Source organism: Ictidomys tridecemlineatus, chromosome 7 (assembly GCF_052094955.1).
Source record: "Ictidomys tridecemlineatus isolate mIctTri1 chromosome 7, mIctTri1.hap1, whole genome shotgun sequence".
Lineage (NCBI taxonomy): Eukaryota > Metazoa > Chordata > Mammalia > Rodentia > Sciuridae > Ictidomys > Ictidomys tridecemlineatus.
Genome location: NC_135483.1, coordinates 48,300,076 through 48,321,773, shown reverse-complemented (window position 1 = coordinate 48,321,773; position 21,698 = coordinate 48,300,076). Strand labels below are relative to the sequence as shown.

General features: G+C 33.6%; 1 protein-coding gene across 9 annotated transcripts in view; it reads left to right on the top strand.

Annotated features, from left to right (window-relative positions):
• The window catches only part of Ralyl (RALY RNA binding protein like), a 622,839-nt gene that overhangs the window by 192,502 nt on the left and 408,639 nt on the right, over positions 1–21,698 (top strand). For 2 of the 9 annotated variants that reach the window (XM_078016964.1, XM_078016962.1), the window contains exon 2: positions 9,188–9,279. The exons of the other annotated variants lie outside the window; for them this stretch is intronic. The gene's annotated coding sequence lies outside the window, so the exon portion shown is untranslated. The remainder of the gene's footprint in view (positions 1–9,187; positions 9,280–21,698) is intronic. 9 annotated transcript variants of the gene reach the window in all.

The window sequence follows — 21,698 nt, the reverse complement described above, 5'->3', positions numbered from 1 at the left end:
ACAATTGACTTTCTGTCCTCATTATGGATAATATTTTTGGAGTTTCAAAAGAAAACACAAAGCAATGAATGGAGTCTTATTTTCATAAGTCTTTTTTATAGCAAATTGCAAATATGCAGAAGTGTAGATGATGATTTAAAGCAGCACCCATGTACTTATCAGCCAGATTCAGCAGTTACCAACAATTATCAATATTGTCAACCAGTGTTAAGAGGAATATATTTTGGTAACAATGAAAATATCTTTGGTTAATACCAAATAGGTTCAATATTCCATACACATTTACATTTGTCTAGATGTACTAAACCTCCCCTTGTCTCTATATAATGTTTACTAATGTTCTGTAATTAGACAAAAGAGCTGAAAGAAAGCAAAATCTCTGAATATTAACTTGACTTTTACTAGAAAATGGAATCATAAATATGTTTTATTGGGGAAATTGTTTCAGTTTGTGAAACTAGTGCTATTAAGAGAATATGTTGACACATCTTTCATTGGAATAGCAAGAATAATATTAGCCATGATTATCAATTGCTTACTGTGAACCAGGCTCAACATCATTTCATCTTAAACCTCAGCAATTCTATTAATTAAGGAGTACTACAATTATCATCATATAAATGAAGAAACTGAGCTTCAGTAATGGTAAAAAATTGTCCAAGGCACATGGGAGGACTAGCATAGACATCCGGGATTGCCTTTATAAAACCTAACCTGTATAGCACCTCTCCAAACATTTTACTTTCATTCATCAGATAGTCTCAGATGAGAACACTATGAAATATTACCTTATTTTTTTAAAAAAGGGTTTAAAATATAGTTATCACATAAATCGTACCTGTAATGAAACAATTTTATTTATGATAGGCTAGCTCCTGACTAATAGACCTCAAAATTATGTAATGGCAAAACAAAACAGAGGTGTCCTTCCTGTTTTGTAGCAGCATAGGACGAATGATGGTGTCCATGGCAGCTCCCCTTCATCAGGAGCCCAGATGGTTGAGACACTGCCACATTACACCTGTTGTCTTGAAAGAAAAAGGCAAATGGCAAGTTTACAATGTATTCTCGCCCTTACTTGAGAAAAGCCCAGAAAGAAGGGAAACTGCACAAGTCAAGCCTCCTTGTACACAGGAGGATTCAGGACAGACCTGCAAAACACCACCTTTATACCATTAGGAGAGTTTTTTCTCTACAGAATGTTCCTGGTCTGACTGCATACAATGCTATGAGTCAATGTTATGTATCTCTCTGAAAGATATTATATAAGCTACATAACAATTGTTGTAGAGATTGGAGATGTTTCCTGACCAAAAGTCTCTCTTTTGTTTAGCTGGAGACTGGATACATTTCTTAGAAAGCTCAGATTAAATATGAACGAGGATGAGTCCTAATGTCGTCTTAGACTTGACTCTATTATGTTTGGCCTAACTATTTTGGGTAGCTGGAAATTATTAGTAAAGCTTGACATTGGACAAGACCTGTGTTTTTTGTGCATCTGATTTGACAATCTAGGGCTTTCAAAGTTGAACTGGTCGGGGTGGAAACAGCCAGTGTAATGAGCCAAAACCAAAACCAAAACCAAAAAAAAAAAAAAAGCTCATAGGAGGACTCTTGAAATGCGTAATACTTCCTCTGGCATTTCATGTCTAGAATTAAGACATGTTGCAAGAGAAGCAGAAAATTGCAATCCAGATAAGTGCCCAAAAAGAAAAGGAAAACATGGACTTAGATGAGTGGTTTTTAGTTTGTCAAAACTTGCATTAGCAATATAATGTGTAGCATCTTTCTTGAGACTAGTAATCTAATTGTAGTTCATGTTGATTAGATATTTGACTGTGCACTTGGTATACCACAACAGCTTTATGAGTTATACACCAATATCATCACTCTATAGATGCAGATTCTGCATGCTTATGGCTGGGCTTGGTGGTGAACACCTATAATCCCAGTGACTCAGGAGGCTGAGGCAAGAGGATCTTAAATCCAAGGCCAGCCTCAGCAATTTAATGAGGCCTTAAATAACTTAGAAAGACCCTGCTTAAAATTAAAAATAAAAAAGGCCCTAGGGATGTGGCTCAATGGTGAAACCCCCCTAGTTGCAATCCTCAGAACAACAACAACAAAATAATAATAATAATCTGCATGATAGAACTAGATTAACCAGGTTCAAAGGTTCAAATTATGGTGTTCCACTCTCTACCTTGTGAAACAAGGACCAGTTTCGAAGCCACTCTATTCCTCAGAGTTATCATCTGTTAGATGGGATTTATTGCCATAACGACTGCAGAGTTTTCCATAAAGAAGTAAATAATTAATATTAAACACTTAAAAGAGTGTCTTTGTCATCAGCAAGGCACACAATAAATGTAGGCACTCATCATTTTATTATTTTCAAAAAAAGAAACAACTCCCTCTTTGCCTGTAATTTTTGGATTATCTCTTTTTTTAAAGTATAAACTTGTAAAAAATAAACCAGTTAAAATAATAAAGTATCACTGTTTGTGACATATAGTTCTAAAATTAATGGGTAAGACTGAATTCTAAGGTAGAATAACTCCATTTAGCCTTTGAGAATGGTGTTTTATTTTGGGGAACTTTATAGATGAATTAAAAAGTAGCTCTAATAACAGCCATTTCCTGTTTGATAAAAGTGCATTATTTTACCATTGTCATTTTCCCAATTCTTGAAGACAATATTACCCAAATATTTAAGTTGGAATTTCAGTGTGTCCTATTAAGAATGAAGTGGGAGTTTATTTTCTGCTTGACTTCTCAGCTTATGATCTACATATAAAGTGAGAAAGGAAATAAGTTCTACAATGAATCTTGTGTTCATAAATGATGATGTTTTTACTGAAACTGGGAGACGTTTCTTCTTTCAAAACCACTCAAGATCAATAAATGATCCTAGTTTAGATTTAGAAAACAATGCATTTTTTAAAAATATGCTTTAAATGAAACACCATGGAGTAATATTGAAATAATCAGAATACAGGGTGTGTGTGTGTGTGTGTGTGTGTGTGTGTGTGTGTGTGTTTCATTTTCACCATAAGCACATATAATGTGTTAGTCTTGATTTTCCCCATGATGCTCTCATTACTTTGCATCCTTCATTATCCTGCTTCAACCACAAAATATTAGGAAAAAGTCATTCATGCTGTTGAGGTCGACAGAGCTTCAGATTAGCTCTCATCTAATGTTTCATTATCTTTACTATTTAAAATTTTTTAGTGACTCATTTTGTAACCTTGCACTGGCTACAAAAGATTCTATTCCCTTTCTCTCTATTCAGCTAATCCATAACCAACAATATGCAGAATACTGGACTCTTTCCTCTTTTCTCCTGGTTCTGCTCTTTAGAACAAGCACTTCAGTTCAGTGGTTTTCTACCAAGCATCTGCAGGTTACTCTGCCAAACACTGCCTCAACATCCTACCATCAGGAGGGTTAAATGAAATAATCTGTGAAAAGTACTTAGCATAATACCAAGCACATAATAATGACTATCATTTCAACTTTTCCCAATTAGGTAGTGGTCAAAGGTTCAACCATGGACTACTTTTTAAAATATGGTTCTTGCAGTTAAAATTCCTTGCTTTTAAAAATAAAATGTCATTTCAACTCTTGAATGATGCCATATAAACTCTAATATCCAGAAATAACTGAATAAAATAGTAGTAAAGAGCAAAGGGGCAGGGGACAGACTCCCCAGGCTCATCCCACCTTTACCAGTTACAAGTTGTATAACAGTTGTCCAGACACTTAAAATTGCCTGTTTCCACATTGGTAAAGAGAAGAAACTGTGTTTATCAACTTAACATGCATAGAAATGCTTGGAACATGACAACCACTCAAAAATGCTAGCTATCATTAATTTTCACAATATTCAACATTTACTAATATATGACAATAAAATATATTATTTATGATCTAGAGAAGAACAAACATTAATCCAATAAATACAAAGAAGAGGAATGAAGAGAAGGGAGGGCAGATAGGAATAGGAAAGACAGTGGAATGAATCTGACATAACTTTACTATGTGCATATGTGAAAACACCACAGTGAATCTCAACATCATGTACATCCACAAGTCTGGAGTCTGAATTAGAATAAGATAATTCCATGTTTGTATGAATATGTCAAAACAGACTCCACTGTCATGTATAAGTAAAAAGAGGGAATAAAAATTGAAAGAAAGTACAAAGTTAAGAATGATGAAGGAGTATCAAGAAGTCTGAGGGGAAGTGATTGAAGGTGGAAATCAGGCAACTGAGACTCTAAGGATGTGGTGGGGCTCATTAAAATTTTATTTTATTTATCTCTGATAGTGGTAATGGTATATTTTCTGACTATAACAAAAGCCAATGTATAATATATGTTCTTCGCCTAAATTTTCCCCACATGTATCTGGATTGTCCCTTAAGGAATATTTTTGGTCTAGGGAGATTTTATTGTGAGTTTTATTTATGCCACAAGTAAATTGTGAATCCCAATGGTGTTCACATTGTAAAATGATATTAGTAGTTGGGATACTGAAATCCCATTTTTACTCCTTTAATAATGTCCTAATTATAGATTTCTTTTCCTTTAATTTCAGCCTTTATATTAATAATAAAACTAATCTGCAATCTCTCTCAAATAACTTTTATGCTAAAAGCAATTAGGTGGATATCGTCTTGGCTCCTTAGAGAGGAAGTAGATTTAGATACGCAGAAAAAGCTTTGTCATTAAGGGCCCAGGTAACTATAGTCCTCTAATGGTTAATGGTACGAGGAATTGAGCTCAAATAGTAGCATGTAGTTCAAAGTAAAAACATTTGACCTAAAATTCCAGGGTGCACTCAGTAATTGGTGAATGTGCCAAGAGGTTATGAAAGCAAAGCCTTAGAGTCTTTAGAGAACAGAGAGCAAGTTCACTCAGAGAAAAAGAAAGAAGAGGAAGCAAAAAGAAAAAATACAACAGAAAAGAAGCAAAAGGGAGTATTAAAGGGTTTGCTAAAGAAGGTTTTGTTATTATTTCCTCCTTGATTATAATGCTAACTACATGCATTACTAGTTATATAAATACTAAATATGTGCATACATAATGAAATGAACTTTTTTTTTGTTCTTCGAAATACATTCTCAAATGTATTGTCTGAAATTAAACTGGTGATTTTAAGGCTACTATGATTACGTTCAGGGAATTTAAAAAGATTTAGGTACTATTAAAAGTTTTAATATCTTATTGGTTGTCTTTTGTATCTTATGCTATATTTTCATTAATTTTCCAAAAATTATCCAGGAAACATTTGACTTGGAAAAAGTAGGTGTTATTGTAAATGGACACTATATTCTATGGATAAAAACAATTCTTCCCCTTATCAGCATATATAGTGATAGACAAATTCTGTCTATCGTCTTAGATGAAACAGTTTAATTTATTTGGACTTTCTAGCACTCCTCACTATATGTGTTTTGCATATTAAAAGAGAATTATCTTGCTTTGCCTTATTTTTTTTAGTGATTCTTTAGAATATATTCTTCATAGAAGCCTTACAAAGTTGTCAAACACTGTTGATCTTCAATTAGCACATGCATAAAAATGCAAGTTGTTATAACTTCTACCTTATGCTTCACTCAAAGTGAAAGAGAAATACATTAGGCTTTATATGAATCAAATAGATAATCTTCATTTTACCAATAATTTGCATATAGAATGAGTGTTATTATAGGAAGTTCTTAGTGTAATCAAGATCAGCTTCGTGTTTCCTATTTTAAGTCATGTACCAAATCTTTTTCTCCATCATTAAGTCTGTAGCATAGATTTTGCTTGATGGCATATTTTATTATTTCAAATCTTATCTATATGCTATATAGGACAAATTTTCTTATTTTTTTTTTACAAAATCTCATTAGAGTGTGATAGTTTGTTTTTCTAAAGTAACCTCAAACCTTTTTGTCTAAATAGAGGGGTATAAATACAGATTAATAAAAATATGTACTTAAGCTAAAATCTCTATTGTGTTCAAAAGAAAAGTGGTCTTAAAAATGTAACTCTGATTTGGTCTCCCATAAGGTTTATCAGTTACTTATAATTTTGCGTTAGTAACATTTTAAACATTTGTAAATTTTATTGATAATCATGCTCATCTATCAATTGAAATTTCAATATCAATAATCATTCCTTGAAGCAAAGGAATTTGAACATTTTGCTCACTTTTGATTTTATTCACTCTTGATTTCATCCTGATGGTCATTCTACCATTTTATCCAAAGTAAAAATATGCTAAAAATAGTCTCATTTTAACCTATATGACTCTGGCTCTGAAATTTCACTTGGGTCTGTGCTTTTGTAATGGTAGGTGAGGGAGTTAAGAAATCAAGTAGATAAATTATTTCAAATTGAACGATGCATAACATAGTTAAACCATCTATTATTCCTATGTTTTTGTGTCTTTCACTGTGATTTTATTACTTTTAAGATAAATGATTTTGAACATAGTTGATGTGCAGATATACTTAAGATTTAACCACCAGCATTTACTCTATAATTAAAATTGAATGGTTTAAAAAAGTTTGCTGAGTGCCTTTCTATACCTGCGTGTGATTTCCAAATATCTGAAAAGAAATAGTTTCTATTTTGCTTTTGGATTTTTTCCATGGTTCTCTGATGTATATAGTTTATTTTCCCTCAAAATAATAAACAAATATAATATTAGAAGATGCCTACAATGCATTTATATAGCCAAGGAAAGATGGAACAAGATAGATGAATGCTCTGTGGTTCTCATGCCACGTGGGTGTGGCAGTGTTTAGAAGCTCTTTAAGCCTGAGATCAGACCTTTGTTCTTATCAGCACTGAATCCAGGACTCAGGGTGGGTCCTTGGCATCTTTAATTTTTAAAACTATAAGTGAATATGATGGAATGTAGAACTGAAAACATCTAACTCATGCATTTAGTCTCCTAAAAGGGATATACAAATTCACATAATTTTTTACTAGCAGACTTAACATTGGGCCGCTGAATACTCTTTCACTAATATATTATCTCTATTTTCAAAAGCTGAAAGTGTTCTATTTCTGGACAAATTTTAAAACCCAGAAACTTGGGACCACTTTTTTTCCCTTGTTCTACCACCAGTTCCACCATTCTTAACGTTTTTATTAAACTGTTCTGTGCTCTAAAAGTGATGTATGTGCAGACCATCTCCAGAAATGAGAAAATTATTTGTTTTATAGAATACAAAAATAAATTACTGAGTTGCCATGGCAATATTATTTAGTTATCTTTCTTATTATTTGTGTACAAGGGAAGATGTGTATATGGGTATTTATTTTCAAATAGTATTTTATGTGTTATTTTATAGGAAATATTATTAACACATTTTATTTCACTTACTCAACAAATTTTAAACCTCTAACAGTCCTGTCAATGCTCTCAAATATCAACATTATTTAATGATCAACTCACAAATTCATGTCTGGATTTCAGATCTTGGTAATCCCAGGTAAAGCAGTGATTAAGGATCAGTTATGAGATATGCAAATAGTTTCTAGATTTATTTGCTTCCTATAAATTTACTGCTTACTCAGCACTTTGAGATTGTTTCATAATAACTCCCTTTGGCAATGAAGGGGATTTCTTCATTTATTCTCTAATTTCACTTATCCACTAACTTTTTGTTCACTCAGTATTTATATAGCATTTATGCTGTACCAGATGAAATCCCTGGAAGCTGGGAATATAAAAATAAGCAAAATTATCGCTCATACTGATCTTCATTACACCTAAGAGCTATTGTTCAAGACAGACATTAATGTCATGCAAATGAATGTAGAATTCAATCTGTGCTAAAGGCAATAACTCAGGGATCTAACCTACTCTGTGGCAGGAGTTGGGGTGCAGGAAGGCCCAGGGGGGAGGTAAGACTTCTCTGAGAAGATGGCATTTAGGAAGGATTCAATATGCAGCACCTCCATAAAACCTTCTATATCGAGAGAGAAGAGTAAATGAAAAAGGTCTGGTGCTTTCAGGTATCTGAAAGAGAGGGAAAGTGAGATTCTTAAATGTGTTTAAAACTATCTTTGATGTGTGAGTCTGAAATGACTATTACTTCTTTATAGGTAATATATTGAATTTATAAGAGTTCATTTTTATGAAGGTCATCAAAATTCAGATTGACTGTTCTCGTAATTATTTCTATAAGTAGCCAGATGTGATGCTGCACACCTGTAAACCCAATAACTCAGGAAGCTGAGGCAGGAGGATCCAAGTTCAAAGCCAGCCTCAGCAACTTAGAGAGGCCCTAAGCAATTGTCTCAAAACAAAAAAATAAAAGTGCTGGGCATGTGGCTCAGTGGTAAAGTATCCCTGGGTTCAATCCCTGGTACCAAAAAAAAAAAAAAATTCAGTATGTATTCTTCCAGAATTAATTATTAACTGGTATACAGCAGTGAAACGGGCAGGTGCTAGAACCAAAAAGAAGCAACAAGACCAACTTGAAGAATGTTTTGAGATGACAAAACCTGGGAGCATCTGTACTAGGTACTCTGGTTAGGAGGAGAAAAAAAATATATTCTTAGTCATACTTTTGGAGACCAATGTTTATTCCTTTGTGTTAAAAAATTATAAAGAAATTCTCCTATTTCTGTTCTTCCTGCCCAAAGACCTAAGAACCTCTTTACTTTGGTAAGTCAGGACCTTCCCCTTCCTTGGAATATGAAGATTAGAATATCCAAATTTAGAATGCTTAAGTATTTGGTCAATGAAGGGGAAATTCTTTTAAAACCCTCTTGTAGAGCCTGGGCTCCTTTTCTTTTGAGAGTGACACTATTTTTCTTATAGGTTACAACTAAATTTCAGGGGTTGACAAAGTGCCAGTCATAAAAGCAAATGGATATCCTCAGTCTCAGTTGTCTTCTTCTTTTATGGTATGTTTTCTCAGATGGACTGAATTCACCATAATCGCCATTGCTGGGGCCACAAACATCCCTCTTCATTATTCTCACTGCACTGTGATATTGCTGTCCCCAGTTGGAAAGCAATTGTAGGTTCCTTTTGTGCTGGATTCTCCATGCTTCCATATTCTGTTTGTCTCAGGGGAGAGGAGAGAGGCAAGACAAAGGGTATATATGTCTGAAACACACTTCATGCTTATCCTGCTCTCTGTTCCAATTCTTTCTTTTTCTTTCAATTCCAGAGAACCCTGCCTACTTATCAACTGAGAAAATATTAAAATTATAACTTGGTTTTCAAAAATTCTATTGTCTCAGAAGCTCAGCTTTCAGAAAGGTAAAGAATTTGCTTTTCTATTCTCTTTGGTCATTTGCGCTTTTTTCCCTCCTGAAAACAAAACAAAACAAAACAAACAAACAAACAAAAAACCACTTGCTTGAAGATATTAAAGTTCTTCCCACTCTAGTAAATCTCCCAGTGAGTGAACAGTTTAAGGGAAATCTGAGAATGTAAATTTATCCTATACTGAATATTTTGGTTTTCCTGACATAGAAATAATTGCAGATCTCTTCATATTCTGCTTAAAGTCCCCAAACACTCACATGAGATCTATAGTGTCTGATGTAGGCAGCTTTCTGTAGCATTGTGATTAAAAATATGGGCTTCAGTCAGAATGGTTTGGTTTGAATTTGTTACTCACTTATTACAAAAGGTTGGACACATTATTTAACATTGTCCTGTGTCTGCTTCCTCACTATAATTTAGAGGTAATAATAAAGCCATCTTCAGAAGCTTCATTTGGAAATAAACATACAGCCTGCTTCCTGGCATATGTTAGGTACTTAATAAATGCTAGCTAGTATATTATTCAGCGTTCTGTTACTATAACAGATACCTGAAATAAACAACTTATAAAGGTAAAAGAGTTATTTGGTATCAAAGTTTTGGAGGTTTTAGTCCATAATTGGCTACTTCTGTCACACTGAGCCTGTGTCAAGGCATCCCTGAGCCTGTGTCAAGGCATCCCATCATGGTGAAAGCACATGGTAGAACAAAATCACTCATCTCATGGCCAGAAAGCAAAAGAAAAATTGAAAGGAAAAGAGACTGGGGTCTCATAGTCCCCTTTGGGATGATCCTTCAGTGACCCGAAGACCACTCACTTCATCATCCCCTTAAAGTTTTCACCATCTCCAATGAGTGTCAAACTGAGAACAAGCCTTTATGGACCTTAGGGGAATTCTGAGCTAATCTGATTAAATAATCTGAATAAAAAATTAGCAAAAGACCTAAACTGACATTTATTCAAAGAAGAAAAGGTATACAACACAGAAAGGTGCTAACATCACTAATCATCAAGGAAATGGAAATCAAAACCATTGTGAGATACCAATTCACACCTGTTAAGATGGCTATTATCAAAAAGCTAAAAGATAACAAATGTTGGAGAGAGTATGGAGAAAAGGGAACTCTTGTATACTTTTGGTGGGGATGTAGACTGGGTGTAGCCATTATAGAAAACAGTATGGGAGTTTCTAAAAAAATTAAAATCCAACTGTGATGTGACCTAGCAATCCTTTCTGGGCAAATCCCCCACAAAATGAAATCACCCCCTTATAAAGATACACGCACTTCCATGTTTAACACAGGGCTATTCACAGTAGACAAGCTAGGAAAACAACGTAACTCCATTGACAAGGAAAGCGATGGATAAAGAAGTAGATTGAATTCAGGGATGCTTTACCACTGACCTGCATTCCTAGTCCTTTTCAGTCCTTTTTTATTTTTGTAAATTTTGAGTCAAGGTCTCAATAGTTTGCTGAGGCCTGCCTCAAACTTGTTATCCTCTTGCTTCAATTTCCCAAGTCTCTGATATTACAGTTGTGAGCCACTATGCCCTCTAAAAAGGTCATTTTCTAAGACAAAACCAAAATAGACCATTTCACCCCCAATATCCAATATGGAAACTACAAAATGTGTTCATAGGAAAAGACCAAATGTTAAATACAACTTTACCACAATAGAATGTACCATCATTTGTCTTGGTTATTCCAATAGCTTCACAGCTAGGAGTCTTGTCTTTTTACTTCAGAGCCTGTAGTCCATTCTCTACACTACCTCCAGTTTCTTCTTTATATAAAGCAAAACTAATAATGACTTGGGTCCTTTGTTCCTGAGCTTGATGTGGTTCTGAATTTATGTAGAATAATCTGGGGAACTCTGGACTTCATCCTCTAGGCTTAGATTTAGATTATGAGCTTGTCTCACTAATCTGCATTTTGATGAAATATTGCTTCTATTCCAAAAGTTATATATTAAGAAAACATTGACTACCACAGAATGATGTTCAAATATATTTACATATTTCCAAACAAAATATTTGTCAAAGTCCTTTCTGCAGTTTTTGTTTTATTTTATATTGTTTTGTTTGAAATGATTGGTCCTTAAGTACTCTGTGCCTCAGCTCTAGGTATTATCTTCCCATACTCTCTTTCCTCTGTGCCTTTGAGGACATTTACTTTTTTCCTTTGCTTTGACTATTTCCTACTCTCCCACTACTGTCTGAGATGTTTCCTCCAAGTCAGGCAGCCACATTACATTCTTAATCCTTTGTCACTCTAACTTCCTCTTCATAGTCTTGCTGTTGTTTTTATTAGATATGACACATTTTTCTTTTTATTGACATATAATAATTATACATATTTGTGAGACACAATGTGATAATACACATATACATATATAATGATCAAATCAGGATGAAAGAGTTTTCACCTTGCCTTTTAATTACCCATCTCTCCCTTCCTCACCACTCCCTCTTTGCTTTGACTATGGTCTCCCTAAAGTAAGTAAATAGGTGTTGGTCACTACTTTGATCCAATATGTTCTTCTCCACCTAGAGTAGAGTAAAATGCATTACTGCTAAATCAATTACTCTGTCTTCAAATCTGTGTCTCAGATTCATCATATGTAAAATAGATAGGATATGTATATACATATTTAAATAGTCTTTCTTATACTTCTTTTGTTTTCTAAGCATCTTTTTCTTTCCAAAGCTAATGGTAAACTAAAAAGATAATCAAGGTGAAATGGTCATTTATTGGTTGGGTGGGCTTTATCTTGTAATAAAGTTTCTGTCACTTCCAAAGAATTCCATATGCTTCTTGGCTGCATCCTAACATAAACTATGAAATATTGGTTCATTTCAGATATAGAGATTAGATAATTTATATTCTTTTGTCTTTTGTAGAGTAGGACTGATTAGACATGACTCATTATTGAACAAAATCTTAAATACAGAATTCATGTAAGTGGATTTAGTCAACTTCCATCCAATTCGATTTTCTCTCTTCCCTTGACCCTTCATCAGTGTCTTGCCTGTTGTTTCCATAAATTAAATTAGAAATTTAATGGTAATATCTCTATTAATTTCTATCCTTTATTTTTTTTGCTCATATTTCTCAGATACACACAGGCACACACTGAGATGCACACAACATGTTATGCAAATGAAGGAACTCATACAAAAATATATATAAATAGGGAAAATAACTTTTCTATGATCACAATATCTACACTAAAGTTCCTAATTTATCCAGACAACTTGATATTAAATATGAAATAAATTAAATGTTAGTCATGCTGATTAATATATTATGATTTGTAATTTATGAATCACCTTTAAGGTAGGTCAAAAATCCTGATGGTAAACTAATGATAAACTAAAATTAATTATGAGACTAAAATTAATTATGAGACTAAACTAAATTAATTATGAAAAGAAAATTGCATATTGTTCAGTTTTTGTTCTTTCTATGCCTACTCTTGGATTTATGTTCACATGAAAGATTTATAGTTTAGGTTTTTGGGTTTTTTTTTTTCATTTGTTTTAAGGTAATTTATGGCCACTTTTCCTTATCCAATGAAAACCAAGCAAAGCGAAACAAAACCCAAACCCCCTTTGATAGGGAAAAGCAGAGAGCCTGAGTGAGAGGTGTAAAGAAGGGGCAAGAAGAAGCATATGCTATGGTTTAATGCTCAGGGCTTACAAAAGCAAGGTGTTGGAATGGTAATTGGATTTCTGAGCATTGCTTTTGAGAATAGACTGCTTAAATCATTGAAAAGGAAATCATTGCAGGAAAGAATTGCACCGGCTGTTTGAGTACTTACAAAATAAGAAAAACATAAGTAACAATGAAGAGCTGGTTTTGTGTTGTTGAGATTTGACATCTTTAAAAACCTGATATTGTAGCTATAGTTTTGATCTTTATTCCTTTGTTGAATAAAGTCCCAATGCATTTTGGGCCATACTTTCAATGAGGGCTGAAATAAATGAGACCTTTAAAATGCTTTTAGAGAAAGAAAAATAAAGAAAATTTCTCCCAAGTCTACATTATACTTTTATATGAAAGACAGATATGGACAAGGATACATCTTTATTCTTGGTTTGTTTCACATGTTTACTGCTCAGGCAGTTAAACTGCTTTTCTTAAAATGTTAGAAAATCCCTATACCCATGAACTTTCATGTAAATAGACCGACTGATACTCAGTAAGCATCCAAAATTATTTTGATATTCCATAGGAGGTCTGGGATTGAGACAGGGGAGGATGTCTCTAGGTGTTAGCCTCTTAAAATATGAATATAAATTTCCCATCAGCAATTTTTAGCAAAATATTTTACTTTCTAAACAGAGTCCGAGGCATGTCTCCTGGCCACCTTTTCAACAATATCTATTTATTATCCCGGTTTATCATGAACATGGACAAAACTTTTATTCTCAGATAACTGGTATCTATTGTTCCTTCCTCAAATTTTAGCTTTCTACAATAAAAGAAGCAGAAGGAAACAATGAAAGACAGGAAACAGATTCCTGGGAGACTTTGTAAACATATTGTTCCATTTTCCTTGGAGATATCCAACACAGATATTTACCTGTCCTTGCTAAATTTGCCACAGAAGGAATTTTTGTTGAGTATCTATTCTGAGCCAGGCAATTTGCTAGTTATCTTAATCATATATATAATACACTTCTCAAAATAACCTTTCCTTCCCTTTACAGTGAGAAATGGAAAACCCAGATAGTGATTAAAATTCCTTGGGGTTACCAGAGCTAGTATTTCTATCCAGTTCTGTAAAAACATTTCTTTCTATAATGCAGTCATTTATTTTAAACATTAGTCATATTTGAAGACAATTTAAAAACTGTATAATTGTCTTTGGGGAATATTCATTTCATCTGGAGTTTCTTTTTTTTCTGTATACTGTTGTTAGGTTTAAAAGTAAATGTACTCCTCTCTCTGTTCACAGAGAGGACAGGAAGTCACTTTGATACAAGGGTTGGAGAAGCATTCTCTATCTACACCTGAGACCCAGCTTTATAGCTAAGATCTGCTGTGAGAAATCAGCAAGTGTTGGTGGATACTCTAGTGTAAATTTTGAAATTATTTCATGAAAGGATTTTCAGAAAGTAAATTAGAAATTAGAAATTAGAAACTTCATGTTTTATCTATGAACTGCCATTCTGCGCCAGGGTTTATGTGCATAAGTAACCCATTAGAGAGCTACTTATTTGAAGTCAACATTCAAATATAATTTTCTCTTTTTTTTAAGGACTATATTTGTGCTGGCTTCTTTATCAAAATATATGTTGAAATATAAAGTAAAAACCACAGGGATAAAAAGTCGGACATAAGTACACTTCATACAAAATTATGAATTATAGTTTTGAATTTTTAATATTAACAACATTACTTATTTATTTTAAATATTCCCTACTGGACAGCTTCAGAATATACAAGCAAAAATACTTTAATTATTTACTAACTTTCAAAATAGATTACAGTGGAGGAAAATGTTCCTCTAATATAAACTTTGGTAATAGGGGTTAATTTTGTTTCATTGTCACTGTCCCTGAAATAGGACAGTAGCTGCTACACGGTCAAGCCTTCCTATTAATCACAGTATGAGGTACAGAGTCACTCAGCTTGGTTTCATAATGTGAGGTTTGTCACCCTCCCTGAATATGAATTCCTTTTCTGTAAAGTAGGGAAGTAATTACACCCATCTCAAAATCTCAGGGAGAATATTCTGCCCACTGTAGTACAGCGATGGTGGAAACGAGAGTGTACCAAGACTTACAGTGTGTCTAAGATCTTCCCAGCAGTACAGGATCAGCCTCTTTAGACCTCAGAACACCTTGTGAGGCATGGTCTGTTATGTCTCCTCCCTTTACAGATGTGAAAACAGAAGCACAGAGGAGGAACTCACAGAGGAAAGAAGGATAAAAACTAGTGCTGAAAGCCAGGCCATTTTGACTCCACCAATTCTGCACTTGGCCAGTGTACTATAATGACTCTTGCCACTCACCACAAAGTTAAGATTCTTTCTAATGGTCATTAGATCAATAAAAAGATGCTCAAAATCATTGATCATGAGAGAAATGCAAAGAAAAAACAAAAGATAGATATCATGAGATGTACTTGTTTTGGATTCCACATAAGTGAGATGATGCAGTATTTGTCTTTCTGTTCCTCTCTTATTTCACTTAACATAATGCTCTCTAGGCTCACCCAAGTTATTACAAATATTAGGGTTTCTTTTTCTTAAGTGACAGATAGTGTATATTTATGTATACATACATTTTTCTTTATCCATGCATATGTTGATGGACACTTAAGTCCATCTGTAACTTGCCTGTTTTGAATAATGCTATAATAAACATGAAAATATAAATATTGGTTCTACATAGTGATTTGATTTCCTTAGGATACACATATATATATGTATATATGTATATATGTATACATACACTGTTTGGGGTTTTTTTGGTGTGTATATACATATACACACCTGGAGACCATTATGCTAAGTGAAATAAACCACACATAGAAATACAAATACAGCATGATTATACTTTTTTAGTTAAATTCATGGAAAGAGAGGATACAGTGGTGGTTGTCAAGGGCTCTCAAGAGAGGGAAACAGGAAGTTGATGTCTATGGGTATAAGGTTTCAGTTACACAAGATTAATAAGTATAGAAATGCACTGTAGTTAACAATACTACATTTTACACTTAAGAGATAAATTTCACACTCAATATTTTATATATATATATATATATATATATATATATATATATGTATACATATATATATATATGGAGGGAGGGAAGAAGGGGGAGAGAAAGAGAGAAATTATGTAGTTAATATAACCAAATATACTATATACTATAGTATATACTATAATTATAACTATATACTATAATTAACTATATATAGTATATGTAATTAACAATACTATATTTTATACCCAAGAGGGTAAATCTAATTTTCAGTATTCTCTCTCTCTCTCTCTCTCTCTATATATATATATATATATATATCCCCCAAATGATGTGTAGAGTATCAACTCCAGTACCACAGAATGTGACCTTATATATAAATAGTCATTGCAGATATAGTCAATTAAGATGAGATCATACTGGCCTTGGCTGGGTCTTAATCCAATATGCCCTGTCTTCTTATAAGAGGATAACGTGAGCCTACAAAGGAAGTTGGAGGCATAGATTAGAAGTTTGCAGTTGCAAACCAAAGAGTGCTAAAGATTGCCAGCCACAGCCTGAGAATACAGGCAACATAGGGTTTCAGGGAGCATGGCATAACATAATTTCACACATCCTCACAGAACTATCAGATGATAAATTTGCATTATTTTAATCCAGTAGTTTGTGCACCTTTGTTTTTGAAGCTACATTATTTGGATTAATATATTTTACATATATAAAAATTTGATCAGTTTCAATACAATTGAGCAATTATTGCTTGAAACATTGTTTCTTAGTTTTGTATAGGTTAATAGTGTAGGAATATGCACTTCTGGAAATCTTACAAAAAAATCAAACTCTTCCTGTATATGATTTTCTGAAGTTAAAAATCTTTAAAACCATGGCATTCTTGTCTACTCTCTCCTCAGTAGATGAATCTGTGCCTCTGTGTGTTTCTTTTTACTTCAGCCAAGTATAAATGTACCCAGAACTTGTCATTTATAATTCCTACAGCACTCATAATTTATGGCAATCAGATGAGTGCTTAGTCCTACACTGCCTTGTAGTATTTATTTTTATTTCATACATGTTATATTCCTTCTGTATTTAGACAGTAAATTCTTAGAGAACAGAGATTATAATTTATATTTTTGTAAAGCACATAGCACCTAATACAAGATGATGTTCATACATGGTGGCATGCACACACACACATATACATTTGTATAAATATATTCAGACTCTGTACTAAGTCAAGACCTTTTTTATTCCATCTCTGGTATTTTATCAGAACTTTGTGTGGGGGCCTCCATTGGTCAACTTGATAACATCCTCCTCTCCAGTAGAACATTGCTGGAAGATATACATTTCCTAGTGTTGCCACAACAAGACACCATGAGTGGGTAACTCAAATCAGCAGAATTTGATTGTCTCACATTTCAGGAAACTGTAAGTCTAAGCCCTAGGTTTTGACAGGATTGCTTTCTTGTAAGTCTGCCCCCCTGGCTTATAGATGGCCATCTGTCTTCTCTGTGTGACTTCACAGGATTTTCCCCTGTACCCATCTGTGTCTTGATCTGGATACCAGTCATAAGAGATTAGGACCCATCCTAATAACCTCATTTTAACATAATTTAAGATTCTTTAAAAATCCATTTCCAAATAGAGTCACATTTTGACATATTAAGGGTTAATATTTTAATGTGAATTCAAAGGACATGACTTGATCCAAAGGGCATGAACTGGCTTGTGTCTGCTAGAGATTCTTAGCTGAGACAATACCTTGATAGATACCCTCTGAAACATTTGAAATTATTTGAGGTGATGGATATGCTCTTTAGCTTGATTTTATCATTTCACAATGTAAACAGATATCCCAAAACACTACACTTGCTATAGTAAATATACATAATTTGTCTTTGTTGAATACACCTTAATAACAAAAGAATTAAAATGGATTGCTAACACTTTTCTTTTAAAAGCAAATTTAAAGAATATTAGTCAGGGTTGGGGATGCAGCTCAATGGTAGAGAACTTGCTTAGCATATGAGAAACCCTGAGTTCAATCCCCAACATGGTAAAAATATGTATGTATATATAATGTTTCACCCTGAAATTTTATTGAAGAAAAGAATATATATGTATATTTACTAATTTAAGATATTTGGGATTTCATTCTTGCTAAAGTCTGTTTTTTAAAAATACTTGATCAAATTAACAATACATGTTTTGATTTCAATTCTTCATCTCTATTATTTGAAGTAATAATATCTAAAATAATGAATAAAAAATGTGAACTGTTATTTGAACACATCATTGCAAAACATGACATGACTTCTTCAGTCACCCCAATCTGCTTTTAGGTAGAATGAGAATGCATTAGTCTCTTTGCATAGTTGCTTTGAAGAACTTTAAAGAGTCAGAAAAGCTGCTAGTGTGGAAAAAAAGAAAGCTTTTACATTCTTTGATGTGTAGGATTCTGTGATTCTGTGACTCCGTGATTATTTCTTTCTGTACCAAAGTTTACTAGCCTACACAGATATTAGAATTCATAGCTACATGTAATTCAAATTTATTTCCGTATGTGAGAAGGGATATGATTTCCTTCTCTTAAAAAAAAATCTTATGCAGACATAATATTATCATTCTATTGTTGGTAGAGATGTTGCAAATCTTGGATAAAAATTTTTCTCAAAGTGCAGATCAGACATTTCAAGAAAAGAAAAGCACTAAAGAATAATTTGTAGGCTTTAAATTTTTCAGAGAAAAACTATTTTGAAGGGATTTTTAAATGAACTGTAGATACATACATAAATACAAATAAGTCAGTGATGTGCTATAATTACTTTCTACTATCTATAATATAGCAAGATTGGGTCAAATAAGGTTGTTTGCTTAAATTTTGTCACCTTTACCTCAAATACCTTGGATTATGTATTTTCAGTGTTTTTCAGTGTTATGGTTTGGATCCAGAATGTCCCCCAAAGGCTTATGGTCCCCAGTGAAGCAATATTCAAAGGTAGATCTTGGGAACTGATTAGACCATGACAGCTCTAATTTCATCAATGGATTCACTGCTGAAAGGATTATTGGGTAGTGGTGGAAACTTTGGGTGGTGACCCTACTTGGAGGTGATGCGTACTTGGGGGAGTGCCCTGGGGGAGTCTTTCTGGTCCTCAGCCCCTTCCTCTCTCTTTTTTCTGTTTCCTGGCTGCCATGAGGTGAGAAGCTCTGCTGTACCTCCCTCTGTGCCATGATGCTCTCCCTTACTACAGACCCACAGCAATGGAACCAGGTGACCAGGCACTGAAATCTCTGACACTAGGAGTCAAAATAATCTTTCCTTCTATCCTTGTTTTTTTCTTTAGCTATTTTGTCACAGAAATGAAAAACTGACTCACACAACCAGAAATCAAATATTCAGGATAGTAACTACAATTTTCACCAAGGAGACTGAAATCATTGATGTGTAGGATTCTGTGATTTCTCTTTTCTTCATCCTGTTAGCCAGTAGCTTTAGAACTTTTCTCGGACTCTTGAAAATAAGACATTGAACTTTGCTTTCAATGGAGGATCCAGCCTTTCTTACTCCTCCTTGGCACAGTATCGCCTAAATTCACTCCCTTAGAATCTGTCCTCTGAAGGAGATGCAGACTGATTAGAGAAGATGCTTTAAAAAAAATCTGATTGCATAGATTGAAAGTGTCTTTCACCAGTTGCAGGAAATGTTTAAATCCCACTCATTCCCATATTTTTTTTTGAGAGAGAGAGAGAGAGAGAGAGAGAGGGAGAGAATTTTAATATTTATTTTTTAGTTTTCGGCGGACACAACTTTTTTGTTTGTATGTGGTGCTGAGGATCGAACCCGGGCCACACACATGCCAGGCGAGCGCGCTACAGCTTCAGCCACATCCCCAGCCCCTCATTCCCATATTTGTTTTTTTGATGTGTCCTCTCTACTGTCCTGGTAGGGATATCCCTGTTTTATATAACATGGACATGGGTCTAGAAGTGGCCAACTGGATAATTTCAAGTCTGTAACATATCAATAAACATCCAAATTTTGATAACAGACTATCAGTATTCACTTTGATATAAGCATTTTTTTAGTTTCTACTTTGTATCATCCTTTTTGAAGGACTCTTTTTTAAAATTTATTTTTTGGTGAATATTAATTATAACAGAATAGTGGGTTTCATTGTGGCATATTAGTTAGTACAAAGGTATAACATCACTTGGTCAACATCATTCACCAGGATTTCTTACCCTGCCCTCCTCCTTCTTTATTCTGCTTCCTATGCTCCAGTCATTTCCCTCTGCTTTCATGACAACCAATATAGCTCCAGATCTGAGGGAAAACATGACACTTGTCTTTCTGTGTCTGACTTATTTAGTGAAGGGTTCTTGTTCCTGTAAGCAATGAGTATCATTTGTAATTCTATTTTCAGGACTTTTTTTTTTCTGCATCATGAAGTCTAGCTGAGTTGGGACTGATATTTGGTGTTTTTTCAAATATGTTTGATTTTTATTTTGCTAAGTTTTTACTGATCTGTGTTCATGATTTTCACAATTAAAAGCCAGGTTATTATTCTAGCAATTTATTCATCTAGATTTAATTGTCAGAGTCTTAAAGACATACTTAAGACATATGTGCTTGCAAGAGTTTAAATACTTGGATTCCTTTGTGATTTAAAACACCAACCAATTTTTAATTGACAATCCTTCACTCATGCATAGCAATAATCTTTACTATTTAGCTTAAATTCCAAACCTTTTTACTAGTGTAATGCATAATGATATATGTGTTCATAATTAGTTTTGGAAAAAATGTAGATCAGTATAATTATATAATAGGATCACTATTAACTCATAATGTCTCCATGTTATTTTACTTTTGTAAATTATTGTAATTAAGGCAGAATGTAGGAACTTACTATGAAGTTTTATGAGGGAAAATTCACTGAGTTCATACAAAGTTTAAAATGCTGGAATTTTAGGGAAATAATAATTTGGAGTCTTTGATTGGCTGATACTTTGATATATATTTAAATATAACAGGTATATACTTTCCTCAAGGCCAAAAAAGAAATGTGTTTGTTAATTATCACAGTGATCATATGACATCTAAAATTCAACATGACCTTAATTTTGTAAGACAAAATAGTGGGTGATTACAAGGACCTGAATTCAAATTCTGTTTATAAACTTCAGTGTCTTTGAAGAAATGGAGATAAAAATATGTGTACTTCAATTAGGACTATTTGACAAGAATTAGATAACATGGTGGTACATGGTAAGCACTAAAGAAATTCAGTTAATCTTAATTAATGTCCAACCATCACCACAGTCAGTTTTATAACATTTTTGTCACCCAAAAAGGAAATTTCACAATCATGAGTAGCCATTCTACCCTCGCCAACTCCAGTAATCATTCATCTACCTTCTGACTCTTTATATTTGTCTATTCTGAACATTTAAAAATGTTCTTCCTATCTAAATGTGATTATGTATTCTTTGATTAACATCTATCCAACCCATTCCCCCTCAATCATTCCAGCTCCTGGTAACCAACATTCTATTTTCTCCTCCTATGATATCAATCTTTTAAAATTCTACATATGAATGACAGTGCGTGGTATTTGTCTTTCTGTTCCTGGATAATTTCACTTAATATAGTGATCTCTCATTCGATTCATGTTGTCATGATGACAA